General features: G+C 39.2%; 1 long non-coding RNA gene across 1 annotated transcript; it reads right to left on the reverse strand.

Annotated features, from left to right (window-relative positions):
- Window positions 1-734: 734 nt before the first annotated feature.
- LOC133973121 (uncharacterized) lies at window positions 735-3,954 on the reverse strand. Its single transcript, XR_009924529.1, has 3 exons — window positions 3,825-3,954; window positions 2,140-2,193; window positions 735-1,878 (listed from the first exon to the last, which is right to left on the reverse strand). It is a non-coding gene; the product is annotated as an uncharacterized LOC133973121 (long non-coding RNA).
- Between the last annotated feature and the right edge of the window lie 16,033 nt (window positions 3,955-19,987).

Raw genomic sequence — 19,987 nt, forward strand, 5'->3', positions numbered from 1 at the left:
GTGTGCCGGCAATATAAAGTCACTAGAGGTCAGTGTAAGACCATGAATCACAGACATGGTCGAAATGAAAACAAGTCTTTTCATTTCGCACATCAAGCTTTTAAGCCACACCACAGTCACACGGTATGACGAAAAGTTAAAATTTTGATAACTTTAGATCTTCACCTTGTTTTGAAGAGACTCATCAAATTTTTGCGTTGATCTGACGAAAGCCCTACGACAAGTACTTCAAACTGTACGACGTACCAAAAACAAGATATTTTCTGTTGCCACCAGGGGGCGCTGTGATTGTAAGTCACAATTTCTGCACAGATGTCTTCTGGTCACAACTCTTGTCTTATGTGTCTAGTTTGGACTCGATTGGACAAAATAGGTCTGAGATATAGAAGCTTGTGTTTTGATGGCGTTTTGTCACACTTTGACGCCACACCACGGTCAGACGGTGTGTCAAAAAGGTGTTTCTTTGATAACTTTAGATCTCCATTTTGTTGTGATAACGATCGTCTAAATTTTAAGTTGATCTGATGAAAGCTGTACGAGAAGTACTTAAAAGAAAAAATAATTATGTTTTCACACTGAGGAAAGTGGAGAGACTTGATGTGGACTGTTATCAACAGCTCTGTGGGAGATCATCACCTTGAATATTACAGATGAGGTAGAAAGACATTTTATCTATGTGTACAATGTTGTATTTCTTTCTCACGTTTTATCAAAAGCGATTTCAAGTATGTGCATTTAACCATTAGGATACAAACCCAGACCCCAGTACATCGGTTCTAGCTGAAATATGTGGTGCTTCATAAACAACACAAAACATTCATAACAGTACGCTTCTGCTCCTCATTAATGCTGCTCCTGATGTCCCCAGCAGCAACATGGTGGAGATCTGCTGCTTCATGCTGGTCAACTGGAAGACAACTGATTAAGATTAAAAGATTAAGATTAAGATCCATTTATTCGTCCCAAACACATGCACAGACATGCAAAGGCACACTCATGCAGGTAGGGAAATGTAATCTCTGCTTTTTACCCATCTGGTGCAGGACACACAGAGCAGTGAGCGACCATGTACGGCGCTCGGGGAGCAGATGTTGGGGGAGTGAGGTGCCTTGCTCATGGGCACTAGAGAGGGTAGGGAGACTCTTGGATTTTTGGACAGATCAATCCAGGTTCGACTTTTGTTGTCTCTCCATGGAGTCGAACCAAAGACGAACAAGAGACCTTCTCTGCCCATAGTCCAAGTTTCTGCCACTCGACCACCGCCTCTCCTCATGCATCATCAAACTATTAATCTACACATCACTCCATGCGTTGCTCCCTTAACTACAGATGGCCTGCGAATGTCATGGAGTTTTACAGTGAATTAGACAGTTTAGATATGATTTTAATCTCCACACATCAGTGTTGTAAACAGTTCTCAAATTAATTATAGAAATATGTTTTCACACTGAGAGAAGTGGAAAGACTTGATGTGGACTGTTTTCAAGGTGATAAACTCTGTGGGAGATTATCACCTTGAATAGTACTGATGAGGTAGAAAGACATTTTATCTATTTGTACAATGTTGTATTTCTTTCAGTACTTTTATCAGAAGGGACTTAAAATATGTACATTTAACCATGAGGATACAAACCAAGACCACACTACAACGGTTCTATCTGAAATCTGTTGTGCTTTATACACAACACAAAACATTCTTTAACAGTGCGTTTTTTCTCTTCATAGATGAAGAACTGCAGCACCTGATGTCCTCAGCAGCAACATGGTGGAGATCTGATTTGATACACTTTAGATAAGAACCCAGTATTTTATATTTCTGCTTTGCCATAAGAGACAGAACATGGTCATCACAGCTGTGTCCTTCAGTCTCGTCCGTCCCTAATAAAATGATAGGAAACATGAAAGTGATCGTCATTATTGTAGAGGAAGAGTTACATATGAACAAAGTGTGTATTCTTATTTTCTGTGGATATTCAACTATGTATTTGAATATGCTTTTGGATTAAAACGTGCACTACCATGACAATGAATGTTTAGTATGGAGCTATTTCACATTAAAAGTATTGCATTATAATTTAATACATTATGTATCATGTGCAATACTTTGATTGTTTTTAAGTAATGAAATCAGGTCTGTACCTGGAGTCAGTATTCAGTCCGGTTGGATTCAAGTTGTGTGTCAAGTTGGACCTTCTAGAGGAACATAAAACCAATACACAGATATGTAAAGTCATACATGGGCCAGGTTAAGTGTTGTGCAATAGTAGGGGGACTCGACGTTGGCTAGTTATCGATAATCATGGAATATGATTATTGAAACAATAAAGATTATTTATTTAAAAATAATTAGATTATTAATTGAAGATGATCAGTAATCAAATAACAATAAAACCATTAATGAGTAAATAAGGAAGTTTAACAATTAAGAATTGTTAAATCATTAATTTGAGAATGATAAAGTCTATTGATTAAGAATAATTAAATAATTAATGTAAACTTATGAATAATCAATCAATGAATAACAACTACCAATGAAAAACAAGTAATTTATCAATCTAGAAAGTACCAGCTATCAATCAATAATCATAAGGTTATCAACCAAGAATAATTAAATAATTAGTCAAAACCATAAAATCGTTAATTTAAGGATAATACGATCTATATTAATACTCGAGAAGGGGCACCACCCTGGTTACAGGGACCAACAAGTCAGTCTATAAGCATCAGTCTCATCTGATAAAGTAAATCAATAATCTCAATAGTTTATTTTAATGATTATATAATAAACGATGAAGGGTTAAGTTCAAGCACTGGCTATCGTTATCCAACTGTGTTCACATAAACATGCACCAATAATCACAAGATTCAAATGTTTTAAGTATAAAAGGATTTATTAAAAGATATAAAAGAAAAGGTCAATGTTGTTCCAAATGATTCTTCACTTAACACAATCCGCTATATCCAATACAGTCGCAGCACATTCATCACAATTAATCACACTGCAAATCCTTCTGATAGGGTTGTGTGTGTGTTCTTGTGTGCGTGTGTGTGTGTGAGTGGGTGGGTGTGTGTGTGTGTGTGTGTGTGTGAGAGAGGAAAAGGGGGGTCGATGACTCACGAAGTTTAAGAGGGCTGGCTTAACCCTGGGGGTTTGACTCTGTGACTTTAGATCCCAACATAAGTAATTAACAGACTTTTACATGGTAAAAATAAAATATTAATTCAAAGTTAATCAGATCATAATCATTTCAGCTTAGGAAATAGGTAGTGCATATAAGCCTACAACTCTGTATGACACTGTCTGTTCTAGTAAAGTTACAAGGCTATGATTTACTCATATTTAACAAAAGAATTCAGTGAAGTCTGTCTGAGATTAACGATTTAAATACTGAAGGTGGGAGACACGGTTATTTTTCACTGTAACACGTTACAACACTACTCTGAAGAAAGAGATTAATGATTTAAATACTGAAGGTGGGAGACAAGGTTATTTTTCACTGTAACACGTTACAACACTACTCTGAAGAAAGAGCTTAACACTCAGGTTTCAGTTAGCTTAGCTAGCCCGCTAGCAAAGCTAGCTTACAAGCCGACACACAGTCTCCTGTCTCAGAGTCATCCTCATAAAGTAAAGCTTATATCTGCTGGGTGGACCCGCTCATGTCGTTTCATGTCGGTGTTTGTCGGTAATAACCCCAATCGAATCGAAGGACAGTTACTGCACCCATGCAAAGATATTGTTTAGCCTCGGGGCTAGCGCAGCTTTGCTAACAAGTTGCTAATCACTTCTAACACATCGAAATAAAATAGTTAACTTCACTTACCACAGAAACGGGAGCGCAGTCGCCGTTAACGTGTCCGTCAGATGAACAAGCAGAACATCAAACTGTGCTACTGATCCATGTGTGAGGAAACTTTCACCACAGACTCAGTTTGTATTAACTGAAGGATTGTGATGATGCGTTCACTTGCAGCTGTGTTAAATTGCGTTTCGTATTTAATGTCGAGATGATGAACTCTGCTGCCAAGCAATTAATCATCATTATGAAAAGTCACAGCAATCTTATGCCTACATTATCAATATCTTGAGACCCATTTCACACAGTTTGACATGGTTTAGCAAAGTGAATGAGGAGAAATACATCCAAGTGTGAGACGTAACAAAACGAAAGCGGTCTCATGATGCGTTCATGGTAACTCCGTTAAAATTGATTTCGTTTGTCATGGTTAGCTGATGAACTTTGATGCCACGCCAATAATAATCCGCATGATGAAAATTCACAGTAATGTTATGCCTACATTATCAATATCTTGAGGCCCATTTCACACAGTTTAACATGGTTTAGCAAAGTGGCTTGGGAGAAATACATCAAAGAGTAAGATGACCAAAACAAGACATTTCCTAATACCCCCAGGGGGCGCTGTCCTTTTAAATCATGATTTCTAGGTATATGTCTTCCGGTCACGACTCTTGTCTTATATGTGTAGTTTGGAGTCGATTGGACAAAATATGTCTAAGTTACAGAAGCTCGCTTATATTGGCGTTTAGTCGAACTTTGAGACCTCACCACGGTCACACGGTATGATGAAAAGTTTAAATATTGATAACTTTAGATCTTCATCTTGTTTTGTAGAGTCTCATCTAATTTTTAAGTTGATCTGATGAAAGCTCTCCGAGTAGTACATAAAAACATAACACGTCTTAAAAACAAGACATTTCCTGTTGCCACCAGGGGGCGCTGTGATTGTAAGTCACAATTTCTGCAGTGATGTCTTCTGGTCGCGACTCTTGTCGTATGTGTCTAGTTTGGACTCAATTGGACAAACTATGTCAAAAATATGGAAGCTTGTGTTTTGATGGCGTTTCATCAAACTTTAACGCCACACCACGGTCAGACGGTTTTGCTAAAACGTAATCCTTCAATAACTTTAGATCTCCAATTTGTTGTGATGACGATCGTCTAAATTTGAAGTTGATCTGATGAAAGCTGTACGACAAGTACATCAAAGAAAAAATATGGAATATGACCAAAATGGCCACTAAAGTCAAACTGGCGGGCTTCCTGTTGCGTTATTCATAATGCACTGATGGACTTTTTTGTGCATCTAGTCATGATACACAATAGTCTACGTTTTTTTTGAGGATCGGTGAATGCTAAATGAGGGGCTTTTCCATAGGTGGCGCTCTTGAGCCATTTTGCCACGCCCTTTTCAAAATACACCAGAATACGTAAATTTACGCCGCCTTCGAATTTGCTGCAAACTCCTACAACTTTTTGAGCACATTAAAGCCCTCAAAACAGGTTGATCTGAGGAGGTCTGCTTTAGACAGAGTAAAAAGGTGCTGTTTTAAATTATCCTTGGGGTATTTTTACCAAAATATTTTACAGACATTTCATTAAGACCCCAAGGAACCATATCAACTGTGGTGAAATGGAAATAATATGTCCCCTTTAAAGCGAATATGTCCCCTTTAAGCGTTTTCGTGTGTCATGGTGAGCTGATTTGACGCCCCGCCACAGTCAGACGGTGTGTCGAAAAAGTTGTTTCTTTGATAACTTTAGATCTCCATCTTGTTGTGATGCCACCCGTCTAAATTTTAAATTGATGTGATGAAAGCTCTCCGACAAATAAATCAAAGCGCACGATGTACAAAAACAAGACATTTCCTGATGCCACCAGGGGGCGCTTTCCTTTTAAGTCATGATTTCTAGGTAGATGTCTTCCGGTCGCGACTCTTGTCTTATATGTGTAGTTTGGAGTCGATTGGACAAAATATGTCTAAGTTACAGAAGCTCGCTTATATTGGCGTTTAGTCGAACTTTGAGACCTCACCACGGTCACACGGTATGATGAGAAGTTTAAATATTGATAACTTTAGATCATCATCTTGTTTTGTAGAGTCTCATCTAATTTTTAAGTTGATCTGATGAAAGCTCTCCGAGTAGTACATAAAAACATAACACGTCTTAAAAACAAGACATTTCCTGTTGCCACCAGGGGGCACTGTGATTGTAAGTCACAATTTCTGCACCGATGTCTTCTGGTGGCGACTCTTGTCGTATGTGTCTAGTTTGGACTCAATTGGACAAAATATGTCTGAAATATGGAAGCTTGTGTTTTGATGGCGTTTCATCAAACTTTAATGCCACACCACGGGCCCACTAATGGGCCCGAGCACAGGCAATTTCAAGTCTGTTGCGGTCGGGGAAGAGAGAACGTTCGATGACCAAGCGCTCGTCTCAGAGTTGCATGCATTTGCGCACTGCTGCAAGATAAACGCTTCACTTCCTGTAGCCAGCAGGTGGCGCTATGATTTTAAGTCATGGTGTCTTTGTTGATGTCATCAGGTCGCGCTTCTTGTCTTACATGTGTAGTTTGAACTCGATTGGACCAAATATGTCCAAGATACAGAAGCTTGTGTTTTGATGGCGTTAAGTCACATTTTGAGGCCTCGCCACGGTCACACGGTGTGGCGAAAAATTGATCTTTCAATAACTTTAGATCTCCATCTTGTTGTGATGACACTCGTCTAAATTTTCAGTTGATCTGATGAAAGCTGTACGACAAGTACATCAAAGAAAAAATATGGAATATGACCAAAATGGCCACTAAAGTCAAACTGGCGGGCTTCCTGTTGCGTTATTCATAATGCACTGATGGACTTTTTTGTGCATCTAGTTATGATACACAATAATCTTTGTTTTTTTTGAGGATCGGTGAATGCTAAATGACGGGCTTTTCCATAGGTGGCGCTCTTGAGGCATTTTGCCACGCCCTTTTCAAAATACTCCAGAATACGTAATTTTACGCCGCCTTCGAATTTACTGCAAACTCCTACAACTTTTTGAGCACATTAAAGCCCTCAAAAAGCCAATTCATTTAAGCTAAGAAAAATAATAATAATAACTAGGGCTACGTTGTAGCACTAACGGGCCCGAGCACAGGCAATTTCAAGTCTGTTGCGGTCGGGGAAGAGAGAGCGTTCGATGACCAAGCGCTCGTCTCCACATTGCCTGCGTTTGCCCTGTGCGGCAAGGAAGATCGCTCCACTTCTTCTGGCCAGCCGCTGGTGCTGAACTAGAGGTAAGTAACCTTGAAACTATCCAACATAACCTATTGCTTTATCTATCATCATATGCTTACATGCCTCAAGTTTTTTGTAATATGTAATTGTTATAAAAGTTACCGTTTATTTATCACGTCTAATGAACAGATTGAAGCAAGATAACTCGACAGTCTTGTTTTGGTTGTGACATTATTTTTTTTAATGAGTTACTATCAATACGCTACACGTGTACGTTTCATGTGATAGTAACTGTTTCACCAATATTCTGATACAGGATGGTATATCCGCCATTACTATTTTCACATCGTTTATTTAGTCTGTCATGGAGTTGTAGAGTGAATTAGACAGTAGTGATAACATTATAATGTCCACACATCAGTGTTGTAAACACTTCTCCAATTAATTATATAATTATGTTTTCACACTGAGGGAAGTGGAGAGACTTGATGTGGACTGTTATCAACAGCTCTGTGGGAGATCATCACCTTGAATATTACAGATGAGGTAGAAAGACATTTTATCTATGTGTACAATGTTGTATTTCTTTGTCACGTTTTATCAAAAGCGATTTAAAGTATGTGCATTTAACCATTAGGATACAAACCCAGACCCTAGTACATCGGTTCTAGCTGAAATAAGTAGTGCTTCATAAACAACACAAAACATTCATAACAGTACGCTTCTGCTCCTCATTAATGCAGCTCCTGATGTCCCCAGCAGCAACATGGTGGAGATCTGCAGCTTCATGCTGGTCAACTGGAAGACAACTGATTAAGATTAAAAGATTAAGATTAAAATCCATTTATTCATCCCAAACACATGCACAGACATGCAAAGGCACACTCATGCAGGTAGGGAAATTTAATCGCTGCTTTTTACCCATCTGGTGCAGGACACACAGAGCAGTGAGCGACCATGTACGGCGCTCGGGGGAGCAGATGTTGGGGGAGTGAGGTGCCTTGCTCATGGGCACTAGAGAGGGTAGGGAGACTCTTGGATTTTTGGACAGATCAATCCAGGTTCGACTTTTGTTGTCTCTCCATGGAGTCGAACCAAAGACGAACCAGAGACCTTCTCTGCCCATAGTCCAAGTTTCTGCCACTCGACCACCGCCTCTCCTCATGCATCATCAAACTAGTAATCTACACATCACTCCATGCGTTGCTCCCTTAACTACAGATGGCCTGCGAATGTCATGGAGTTTTACAGTGAATTAGACAGTTTAGGTATGATTTTAATCTCCACACATCAGTGTTGTAAACAGTTCTCAAATTAATTATAGAATTATGTTTTCACACTGAGAGAAGTGGAAAGACTTGATTTGGACTGTTATCAATAGGTCTGTGGGAGATTATCACCTTGAATAGTACTGATGAGGTAGAAAGACATTTTATGTATTTGTACAATGTTGTATTTCTTTCAGCACTTTTATCAGAAGGGACTTAAAATATGTACATTTAACCATGAGGATATAAACCAAGACCACAGTACAACAGTTCTATCTGAAATCTGTTGTGCTTTATACACAACACAAAACATTCTTTAACAGTGCGTTGTTTCTCTTCATAGATGAAGAACTGCAGCACCTGATGTCCTCAGCAGCAACATGGTGGAGATCTGATTTGATACACTTTAGATAAGAACCCAGTGTTTTATATTTCTGCTTTGCCATAAGAGACAGAACATGGTCATCACAGCTGTGTCCTTCAGGCTCGTCCGTCCCTAATAAAATGAGAGGAAACATAAAAATAATCAGATCATAATCATTTCATCTTAGGAAATAGGTAGTGCACATCATTTTCAAATTCTCTATGAACACTGTCTGTTCTAATAAAGTTACAAGGCTATAATGTATTTATATTTAACAAAATAATTCAGGGAAGTCTGCCTGAGATTAACGATGTAAACACTAGTAGACACGGTTATTTTTCACTGTAACACGTGACAGGACATCAACACCGTGACTCTGAATAAAGAGCCTTAGGATACGTAGTGCTCCTTTGCACAGCTGCTGTTACAATGTGTAGCAAGTGCTAAATCTCCATTAGTATAATAGTAATGAAAATCACCCTTCACATAATTGAACATTTATTTTCCATGTGAACCGCTTTAACACAGTTCAATTCCGGAGCAAAATATAACTTATACAGTATTTATTAGAGCTATTATTAGTAAACAGATCAAACAAATAGCAGTACAACGCATCACACGTGCACCAGCATGCAGTCTCACTGTCGCTATGGAATTGTTCTTAGAGTGTGTGCCGCGCACTGTACTCTGCACAGTCAGTCAGAAGTGTCCGTTTCACTTACGTAGCAGTTGAGAGATGCTTTGTTGGAGCTAGCAGGAGCTAGCTAATAGCCAGTGCTGATGTTGACAAAGGCAGCGGCAGAGTTCACACAGGAAGAAACACGAGGGGAGAGGGGAAATAGCGTGGAGACACTCTAACCTGCTGAGCGAACAACGTCCACAGTAACTCTGACGCCGAACTCTCATCCAGATTCGCCAACAGTTCTCCGGTTCCCCGTCACCCACAGCTCCGCAGCTTGTCACGCTGTAACTTTTTTCAAAGTCTTATGATGCGTTCACTTGCAGCTGTGTTCAATTGAGTTTCGTTTTTCATGTCGAGATGATGACCTCAGCTGCCAAGCAGTTAATCATCATGATGAAAAGTCACAGCAATCTTATGCCTACACTATCAATATCTTGAGACCCATTTCACACAGTTTGAAATGGTTTCGTAAAGTGGCTGAATAAAAATAACTCCAGGTGTGAGTTGACCAAAACAATGCGGTCTAATGAACCTTGAAACTATCCAACATAACCTATTGCTTTATCTATCATCATATGCTTACATGCCTCAAGTTTTTTGTAATATGTAATTGTTATAAAAGTTACCGTTTATTTATCACGTCTAATAAACAGATTGAAGCAAGATAACTCAACAGTCTTGTTTTGGTTGTGACATTATTTTTTTTAATGAGTTACTATCAATACGCTACACGTGTACGTTTCATGTGATAGTAACTGTTTCACCAATATTCTGATACAGGATGGTATATCCGCCATTACTATTTTCACATCGTTTATTTAGTCTGTCATGGAGTTGTAGAGTGAATTAGACAGTAGTGATAACATTATAATGTCCACACATCAGTGTTGTAAACACTTCTCCAATTAATTATATAATTATGTTTTCACACTGAGGGAAGTGGAGAGACTTGATGTGGACTGTTATCAACAGCTCTGTGGGAGATCATCACCTTGAATATTACAGATGAGGTAGAAAGACATTTTATCTATGTGTACAATGTTGTATTTCTTTGTCACGTTTTATCAAAAGCGATTTAAAGTATGTGCATTTAACCATTAGGATACAAACCCAGACCCTAGTACATCGGTTCTAGCTGAAATAAGTAGTGCTTCATAAACAACACAAAACATTCATAACAGTACGCTTCTGCTCCTCATTAATGCAGCTCCTGATGTCCCCAGCAGCAACATGGTGGAGATCTGCAGCTTCATGCTGGTCGACTGGAAGACAACTGATTAAGATTAAAAGATTAAGATTAAAATCCATGTATTCATCCAAAACACATGCACAGACATGCAAAGGCACACTCATGCAGGTAGGGACATTTAATCGCTGCTTTTTACCCATCTGGTGCAGGACACACAGAGCAGTGAGTGACCATGTACGGCGCTCGGGGGAGCAGATGTTGGGGGAGTGAGGTGCCTTGCTCATGGGCACTAGAGAGGGTAGGGAGACTCTTGGATTTTTGGACAGATCAATCCAGGTTCGACTTTTGTTGTCTCTCCATGGAGTCGAACCAAAGACGAACCAGAGACCTTCTCTGCCCATAGTCCAAGTTTCTGCCACTCGACCACCGCCTCTCCTCATGCATCATCAAACTAGTAATCTACACATCACTCCATGCGTTGCTCCCTTAACTACAGATGGCCTGCGAATGTCATGGAGTTTTACAGTGAATTAGACAGTTTAGGTATGATTTTAATCTCCACACATCAGTGTTGTAAACAGTTCTCAAATTAATTATAGAATTATGTTTTCACACTGAGAGAAGTGGAAAGACTTGATTTGGACTGTTATCAATAGGTCTGTGGGAGATTATCACCTTGAATAGTACTGATGAGGTAGAAAGACATTTTATGTATTTGTACAATGTTGTATTTCTTTCAGCACTTTTATCAGAAGGGACTTAAAATATGTACATTTCACCATGAGGATATAAACCAAGACCACAGTACAACAGTTCTATCTGAAATCTGTTGTGCTTTATACACAACACAAAACATTCTTTAACAGTGCGTTTTTTCTCTTCATAGATGAAGAACTGCAGCACCTGATGTCCTCAGCAGCAACATGGTGGAGATCTGATTTGATACACTTTAGATAAGAACCCAGTGTTTTATATTTCTGCTTTGCCATAAGAGACAGAACATGGTCATCACAGCTGTGTCCTTCAGGCTCGTCTGTCCCTAATAAAATGATAGGAAACATGAAAGTGATCGTCATTATTGTAGAGGAAGAGTTACATATGAACAAAGTGTGTAATCTTATTTTCTGTGGATATTCAACTGTGTATTTGAATATGCTTTTGGATTAAAACGTGCACTACCATGACAATGAATGTTTTTAATGGAGCTATTTCACATTAAAAGTATTGCATTATAATTTAATACATTATGTATTATGTGCAATACTTTGATTGTTTTTAAGTAATGAAATCAGGTCTGTACCTGGAGTCAGTGTTCAGTCTGGTTGGATTCAAGTTGTGTGTCAAGTTGGACCTTCTAGAGGAACATGAAACCAATACACAGATATGTAAAGTCATACATGGGCCAGGTTAAGTAATTAACAGACTTTTAAATGGTAAAAATAAAATATTAGTTCAAAGTTAATCAGAGCATAATCATTTCAGATTAGGAAATAGGTAGTGCATATAAGCCCACAACTCTGTATGACACTGTCTGTTCTAGTAAAGTTACAAGGCTATGACTTACTCATATTTAACAAAAGAATTCAGTGAAGTCTGTCTGAGATTAACGATTTAAATACTGAAGGTGGGAGACACGGTTATTTTTCACTGTAACACGTGACAGGACATCAACACCGTGACTCTGAATAAAGAGCCTTAAAAGACGTAGTGCTCCTTTGAACAGCTGCTCTTACAATGTGTAGCAAGTGCTAAATCTCCATTAGTATAATAGTAACAAAAATCACCCTTTACATAATTGAACATATATTTTCCATGTGAACCCCTTTAACACAGTTCAATTCAGGAGCAAAATATAATTTATACAGTATTTATTAGAGCTAGTATTAGTAAACAGATCAAACAAATGCAGTACAACACATCACATATCCACAGTGTCTCTTTTGCTTATCATCACAGTCAGTCAGAAGTGTCCGTTTAACTTACGTAGCAGTTGAGAGATGCTTCGTTGGAGCTAGCAGGAGCTAGCTCATAGCCAGTGCTGCTGTTGAGAGCGGCAGAGTTCACACAGGAAAAGACACGACGGACGGGGGAAAAAAGCTTTGAGTGCGTCCCACACTCTAACCTGCTGAGCTAACAACGTCCACAGTGACTCCGCCGCCGTCCTCTCATCCAGACTCGCCAACCGTTCTCCGGTTCTTCGTGATACACAGCTCCGCAGCTTGTGAAGACGTAACTTTTTTCAAAGTCTCATGAGGCGTTCACTTGCAGCTGTGTTAAATGCAGCTTCGTTTGTCATGGCGAGTTGAAGAAGTCTGCTGCAAAGCTATGAATAATCCGCATGATGAAAACTCACAGCAATGTTATGCCTACATTATCAATATATTGAGACCCATGTGACACAGTTTGACATGGTTTAGCAAAGTGAATGAGGAGAAATACATCCAAGTGTGAGACGTAACAAACCGAAAGCGGTCTCATGCTGCGTTCAGGGTAACTCTGTTAAAATGGGTTTCATTGGTCATGGTGAGCTGATGAACTTTGATGCCACGCCATTAACAATCTGCATGATGAAAAGTCACAATAATGTTATGCCTACATTATCAATATCTTGAGACCAATTTGACACAGTTTGACATGGTTTAGTAAAGTGGCTGGAGGGAAATACATCAAAGAGTAAGATGACCAAAACAAGACATTTCCTGATGCCACCAGGGGGCGCTTTCCTTTTAAGTCATGATTTCTAGGTAGATGTCTTCCGGTCGCGACTCTTGTCTTATATGTGTAGTTTGGAGTCGATTGGACAAAATATGTCTAAGTTACAGAAGCTCGCTTATATTGGCGTTTAGTCGAACTTTGAGACCTCACCACGGTCACACGGTATGATGAAAAGTTTAAATTCTGATAACTTTAGATCTTCATCTTGTTTTGTAGAGTCTCATCTAATTTTTAAGTTGATCTGATGAAAGCTGTCTGAGTAGAACATAAAAACATAACACGTACCAAAACAAGACATTTCGTGTTACCACCAGGGGGCGCTGTGATTGTAAGTCACAATTTCTGCACCCATGTCTTCTGGTGGCGACTCTTGTCGAATGTGTCTAGTTTGGACTCAATTGGACAAAATATGTCTGAAATATGGAAGCTTGTGTTTTGATGGCGTTTCATCAAACTTTAACGCCACACCACGGTCAGACGGTTTTGCTAAAACGTAATCCTTCAATAACTTTAGATCTCCAATTTGTTGTGATGACGATCGTCTAAATTTGAAGTTGATCTGATGAAAGCTGTACGACAAGTACATCAAAGAAAAAATATGGAATATGACCAAAATGGCCACTAAAGTCAAACTGGCGGGCTTCCTGTTGCGTTATTCATAATGCACTGATGGACTTTTTTGTGCATCTAGTCATGATACACAATAATCTTTGTTTTTTTTGAGGATCGGTGAATGCTAAATGAGGGGCTTTTCCGTAGGTGGCGCTCTTGAGCCATTTTGCCACGCCCTTTTCAAAATACTCCAGAATACGTAATTTTACGCCGCCTTCGAATTTACTGCAAACTCCTACAACTTTTTGAGCACATTAAAGCCCTCAAAAAGCCAATTCATTTAAGCTAAGAAAAATAATAATAATAATAATAATAATCATTTCAATTTCAATAGGGCCTCCCACCGATTTCGGTGCTCGGGCCCTAATAATAATAATCATTTCAATTTCAATAGGGCCTCCCACCGATTTCGGTGCTCGGGCCCTAACTAGGGCTACGTTGTAGCACTAACGGGCCCGAGCACAGGCAATTTCAAGTCTGTTGCGGTCGGGGAAGAGAGAACGTTCGATGACCAAGCGCTCGTCTCCACATTGCCTGCGTTTGCCCTGTGCGGCAAGGAAGATCGCTCCACTTCTTCTGGCCAGCCGCTGGTGCTGAACTAGAGGTAAGTAACCTTGAAACTATCCAACATAACCTATTGCTTTATCTATCATCATATGCTTACATGCCTCAAGTTTTTTGTAATATGTAATTGTTATAAAAGTTACCGTTTATTTATCACGTCTAATGAACAGATTGAAGCAAGATAACTCGACAGTCTTGTTTTGGTTGTGACATTATTTTTTTTAATGAGTTACTATCAATACGCTACACGTGTACGTTTCATGTGATAGTAACTGTTTCACCAATATTCTGATACAGGATGGTATATCCGCCATTACTATTTTCACATCGTTTATTTAGTCTGTCATGGAGTTGTAGAGTGAATTAGACAGTAGTGATAACATTATAATGTCCACACATCAGTGTTGTAAACACTTCTCCAATTAATTATATAATTATGTTTTCACACTGAGGGAAGTGGAGAGACTTGATGTGGACTGTTATCAACAGCTCTGTGGGAGATCATCACCTTGAATATTACAGATGAGGTAGAAAGACATTTTATCTATGTGTACAATGTTGTATTTCTTTGTCACGTTTTATCAAAAGCGATTTAAAGTATGTGCATTTAACCATTAGGATACAAACCCAAACCCTAGTACATCGGTTCTAGCTGAAATAAGTAGTGCTTCATAAACAACACAAAACATTCATAACAGTACGCTTCTGCTCCTCATTAATGCAGCTCCTGATGTCCCCAGCAGCAACATGGTGGAGATCTGCAGCTTCATGCTGGTCAACTGGAAGACAACTGATTAAGATTAAAAGATTAAGATTAAAATCCATTTATTCATCCCAAACACATGCACAGACATGCAAAGGCACACTCATGCAGGTGGGGAAATTTAATCGCTGCTTTTTACCCATCTGGTGCAGGACACACAGAGCAGTGAGCGACCATGTACGGCGCTCGGGGGAGCAGATGTTGGGGGAGTGAGGTGCCTTGCTCATGGGCACTAGAGAGGGTAGGGAGACTCTTGGATTTTTGGACAGATCAATCCAGGTTCGACTTTTGTTGTCTCTCCATGGAGTCGAACCAAAGACGAACCAGAGACCTTCTCTGCCCATAGTCCAAGTTTCTGCCACTCGACCACCGCCTCTCCTCATGCATCATCAAACTAGTAATCTACACATCACTCCATGCGTTGCTCCCTTAACTACAGATGGCCTGCGAATGTCATGGAGTTTTACAGTGAATTAGACAGTTAAGGTATGATTTTAATCTCCACACATCAGTGTTGTAAGCAGTTCTCAAATTAATTATAGAATTATGTTTTCACACTGAGAGAAGTGGAAAGACTTGATTTGGACTGTTATCAATAGGTCTGTGGGAGATTATCACCTTGAATAGTACTGATGAGGTAGAAAGACATTTTATGTATTTGTACAATGTTGTATTTCTTTCAGCACTTTTATCAGAAGGGACTTAAAATATGTACATTTCACCATGAGGATATAAACCAAGACCACAGTACAACAGTTCTATCTGAAATCTGTTGTGCTTTATACACAACACAAAACATTCTTTAACAGTGCGTTTTTTCTCTTCATAGATGAAGAACTGCAGCACCTGATGTCCTCAGCAGCAACATGGTGGAGATCTGATTTGATACACTTTAGATAAGAACCCAGTGTTTTATATTTCTGCTTTGCCATAAGAGACAGAACATGGTCATCACAGCTGTGTCCTTCAGGCTCGTCTGTCCCTAATAAAATGATAGGAAACATGAAAGTGATCGTCATTATTGTAGAGGAAGAGTTACATATGAACAAAGTGTGTAATCTTATTTTCTGTGGATATTCAACTGTGTATTTGAATATGCTTTTGGATTAAATGCATCATCAAACTAGTAATCTACACATCACTCCATGCGTTGCTCCCTTAACTACAGATGGCCTGCGAATGTCATGGAGTTTTACAGTGAATTAGACAGTTTAGGTATGATTTTAATCTCCACACATCAGTGTTGTAAACAGTTCTCAAATAAATTATAGAATTATGTTTTCACACTGAGAGAAGTGGAAAGACTTGATTTGGACTGTTATCAATAGGTCTGTGGGAGATTATCACCTTGAATAGTACTGATGAGGTAGAAAGACATTTTATGTATTTGTACAATGTTGTATTTCTTTCAGCACTTTTATCAGAAGGGACTTAAAATATGTACATTTCACCATGAGGATATAAACCAAGACCACAGTACAACAGTTCTATCTGAAATCTGTTGTGCTTTATACACAACACAAAACATTCTTTAACAGTGCGTTTTTTCTCTTCATAGATGAAGAACTGCAGCACCTGATGTCCTCAGCAGCAACATGGTGGAGATCTGATTTGATACACTTTAGATAAGAACCCAGTGTTTTATATTTCTGCTTTGCTATAAGAGACAGAACATGGTCATCACAGCTGTGTCCTTCAGGCTCGTCTGTCCCTAATAAAATGATAGGAAACATGAAAGTGATCGTCATTATTGTAGAGGAAGAGTTACATATGAACAAAGTGTGTAATCTTATTTTCTGTGGATATTCAACTGTGTATTTGAATATGCTTTTGGATTAAAACGTGCACTACCATGACAATGAATGTTTTTAATGGAGCTATTTCACATTAAAAGTATTGCATTATAATTTAATACATTATGTATTATGTGCAATACTTTGATTGTTTTTAAGTAATGAAATCAGGTCTGTACCTGGAGTCAGTGTTCAGTCTGGTTGGATTCAAGTTGTGTGTCAAGTTGGACCTTCTAGAGGAACATGAAACCAATACACAGATATGTAAAGTCATACATGGGCCAGGTTAAGTAATTAACAGACTTTTAAATGGTAAAAATAAAATATTAGTTCAAAGTTAATCAGAGCATAATCATTTCAGATTAGGAAATAGGTAGTGCATATAAGCCCACAACTCTGTATGACACTGTCTGTTCTAGTAAAGTTACAAGGCTATGACTTACTCATATTTAACAAAAGAATTCAGTGAAGTCTGTCTGAGATTAACGATTTAAATACTGAAGGTGGGAGACACGGTTATTTTTCACTGTAACACGTGACAGGACATCAACACCGTGACTCTGAATAAAGAGCCTTAAAAGACGTAGTGCTCCTTTCAACAGCTGCTCTTACAATGTGTAGCAAGTGCTAAATCTCCATTAGTATAATAGTAACAAAAATCACCCTTTACATAATTGAACATATATTTTCCATGTGAACCCCTTTAACACAGTTCAATTCAGGAGCAAAATATAATTTATACAGTATTTATTAGAGCTAGTATTAGTAAACAGATCAAACAAATGCAGTACAACACATCACACATCCACAGTGTCTCTTTTGCTTATCATCACAGTCAGTCAGAAGTGTCCGTTTAACTTACGTAGCAGTTGAGAGATGCTTCGTTGGAGCTAGCAGGAGCTAGCTCATAGCCAGTGCTGCTGTTGAGAGCGGCAGAGTTCACACAGGAAAAGACACAACGGGAGAGGGGAAAAAAGCTTTGAGTGCGTCCCACACTCTAACCTGCTGAGCGAACAACGTCCACAGTGACTCCGCCGCCGTCCTCTCATCCAGACTCGCCAACCGTTCTCCGGTTCTTCGTGATACACAGCTCCGCAGCTTGTGACGACGTAACTTTTTTCAGAGTCTCATGAGGCGTTCACTTGCAGCTGTGTTAAATGCAGCTTCGTTTGTCATGGCGAGTTGAAGAAGTCTGCTGCAAAGCTATGAATAATCCGCATGATGAAAACTCACAGCAATGTTATGCCTACATTATCAATATATTGAGACCCATGTGACACAGTTTGACATGGTTTAGCAAAGTGAATGAGGAGAAATACATCCAAGTGTGAGACGTAACAAACCGAAAGCGGTCTCATGCTGCGTTCAGGGTAACTCTGTTAAAATGGGTTTCATTGGTCATGGTGAGCTGATGAACTTTGATGCCACGCCATTAACAATCTGCATGATGAAAAGTCACAATAATGTTATGCCTACATTATCAATATCTTGAGACCAATTTGACACAGTTTGACATGGTTTAGTAAAGTGGCTGGAGGGAAATACATCAAAGAGTAAGATGACCAAAACAAGACATTTCCTGATGCCACCAGGGGGCGCTTTCCTTTTAAGTCATGATTTCTAGGTAGATGTCTTCCGGTCGCGACTCTTGTCTTATATGTGTAGTTTGGAGTCGATTGGACAAAATATGTCTAAGTTACAGAAGCTTGCTTATATTGGCGTTTAGTCGAACTTTGAGACCTCACCACGGTCACACGGTATGATGAAAAGTTTAAATTCTGATAACTTTAGATCTTCATCTTGTTTTGTAGAGTCTCATCTAATTTTTAAGTTGATCTGATGAAAGCTGTCTGAGTAGTACATAAAAACATAACACGTACCAAAACAAGACATTTCGCGTTACCACCAGGGGGCGCTGTGATTGTAAGTCACAATTTCTGCACCCATGTCTTCTGGTGGCGACTCTTGTCGAATGTGTCTAGTTTGGACTCAATTGGACAAAATATGTCTGAAATATGGAAGCTTGTGTTTTGATGGCGTTTCATCAAACTTTAACGCCACACCACGGTCAGACGGTTTTGCTAAAACGTAATCCTTCAATAACTTTAGATCTCCAATTTGTTGTGATGACGATCGTCTAAATTTGAAGTTGATCTGATGAAAGCTGTACGACAAGTACATCAAAGAAAAAATATGGAATATGACCAAAATGGCCACTAAAGTCAAACTGGCGGGCTTCCTGTTGCGTTATTCATAATGCACTGATGGACTTTTTTGTGCATCTAGTCATGATACACAATAATCTTTGTTTTTTTTGAGGATCGGTGAATGCTAAATGAGGGGCTTTTCCGTAGGTGGCGCTCTTGAGCCATTTTGCCACGCCCTTTTCAAAATACTCCAGAATACGTAATTTTACGCCGCCTTCGAATTTACTGCAAACTCCTACAACTTTTTGAGCACATTAAAGCCCTCAAAAAGCCAATTCATTTAAGCTAAGAAAAATAATAATAATAATAATAATAAATAATCATTTCAATTTCAATAGGGCCTCCCACCGATTTCGGTGCTCGGGCCCTAATAATAACTAGGGCTACGTTGTAGCACTAACGGGCCCGAGCACAGGCAATTTCAAGTCTGTTGCGGTCGGGGAAGAGAGAACGTTCGATGACCAAGCGTTCGTCTCAGCGTTGCATGCATTTGCGCACTGCTGCAAGATAAACGCTTCACTTCCTGTAGCCAGCAGGTGGCGCTATGATTTTAAGTCATGGTGTCTTTGTTGATGTCATCAGGTCGCGCTTCTTGTCTTACATGTGTAGTTTGCACCTCGATTGGACCAAATATGTCCAAGATACAGAAGCTTGTGTTTTGATGGCGTTTAGTCACATTTTGACGCCTCGCCACGGTCACACGGTGTGGCGAAAAATTGATCTTTCAATAACTTTAGATCTCCATCTTGTTGTGATGACACTCGTCTAAATTTTCAGTTGATCTGATGAAAGCTCTCCAAGAA

The sequence above is a fragment of the Platichthys flesus genome, chromosome 18, assembly GCF_949316205.1.
Source record: "Platichthys flesus chromosome 18, fPlaFle2.1, whole genome shotgun sequence".
Classification (NCBI taxonomy): Eukaryota; Metazoa; Chordata; class Actinopteri; order Pleuronectiformes; family Pleuronectidae; genus Platichthys; species Platichthys flesus.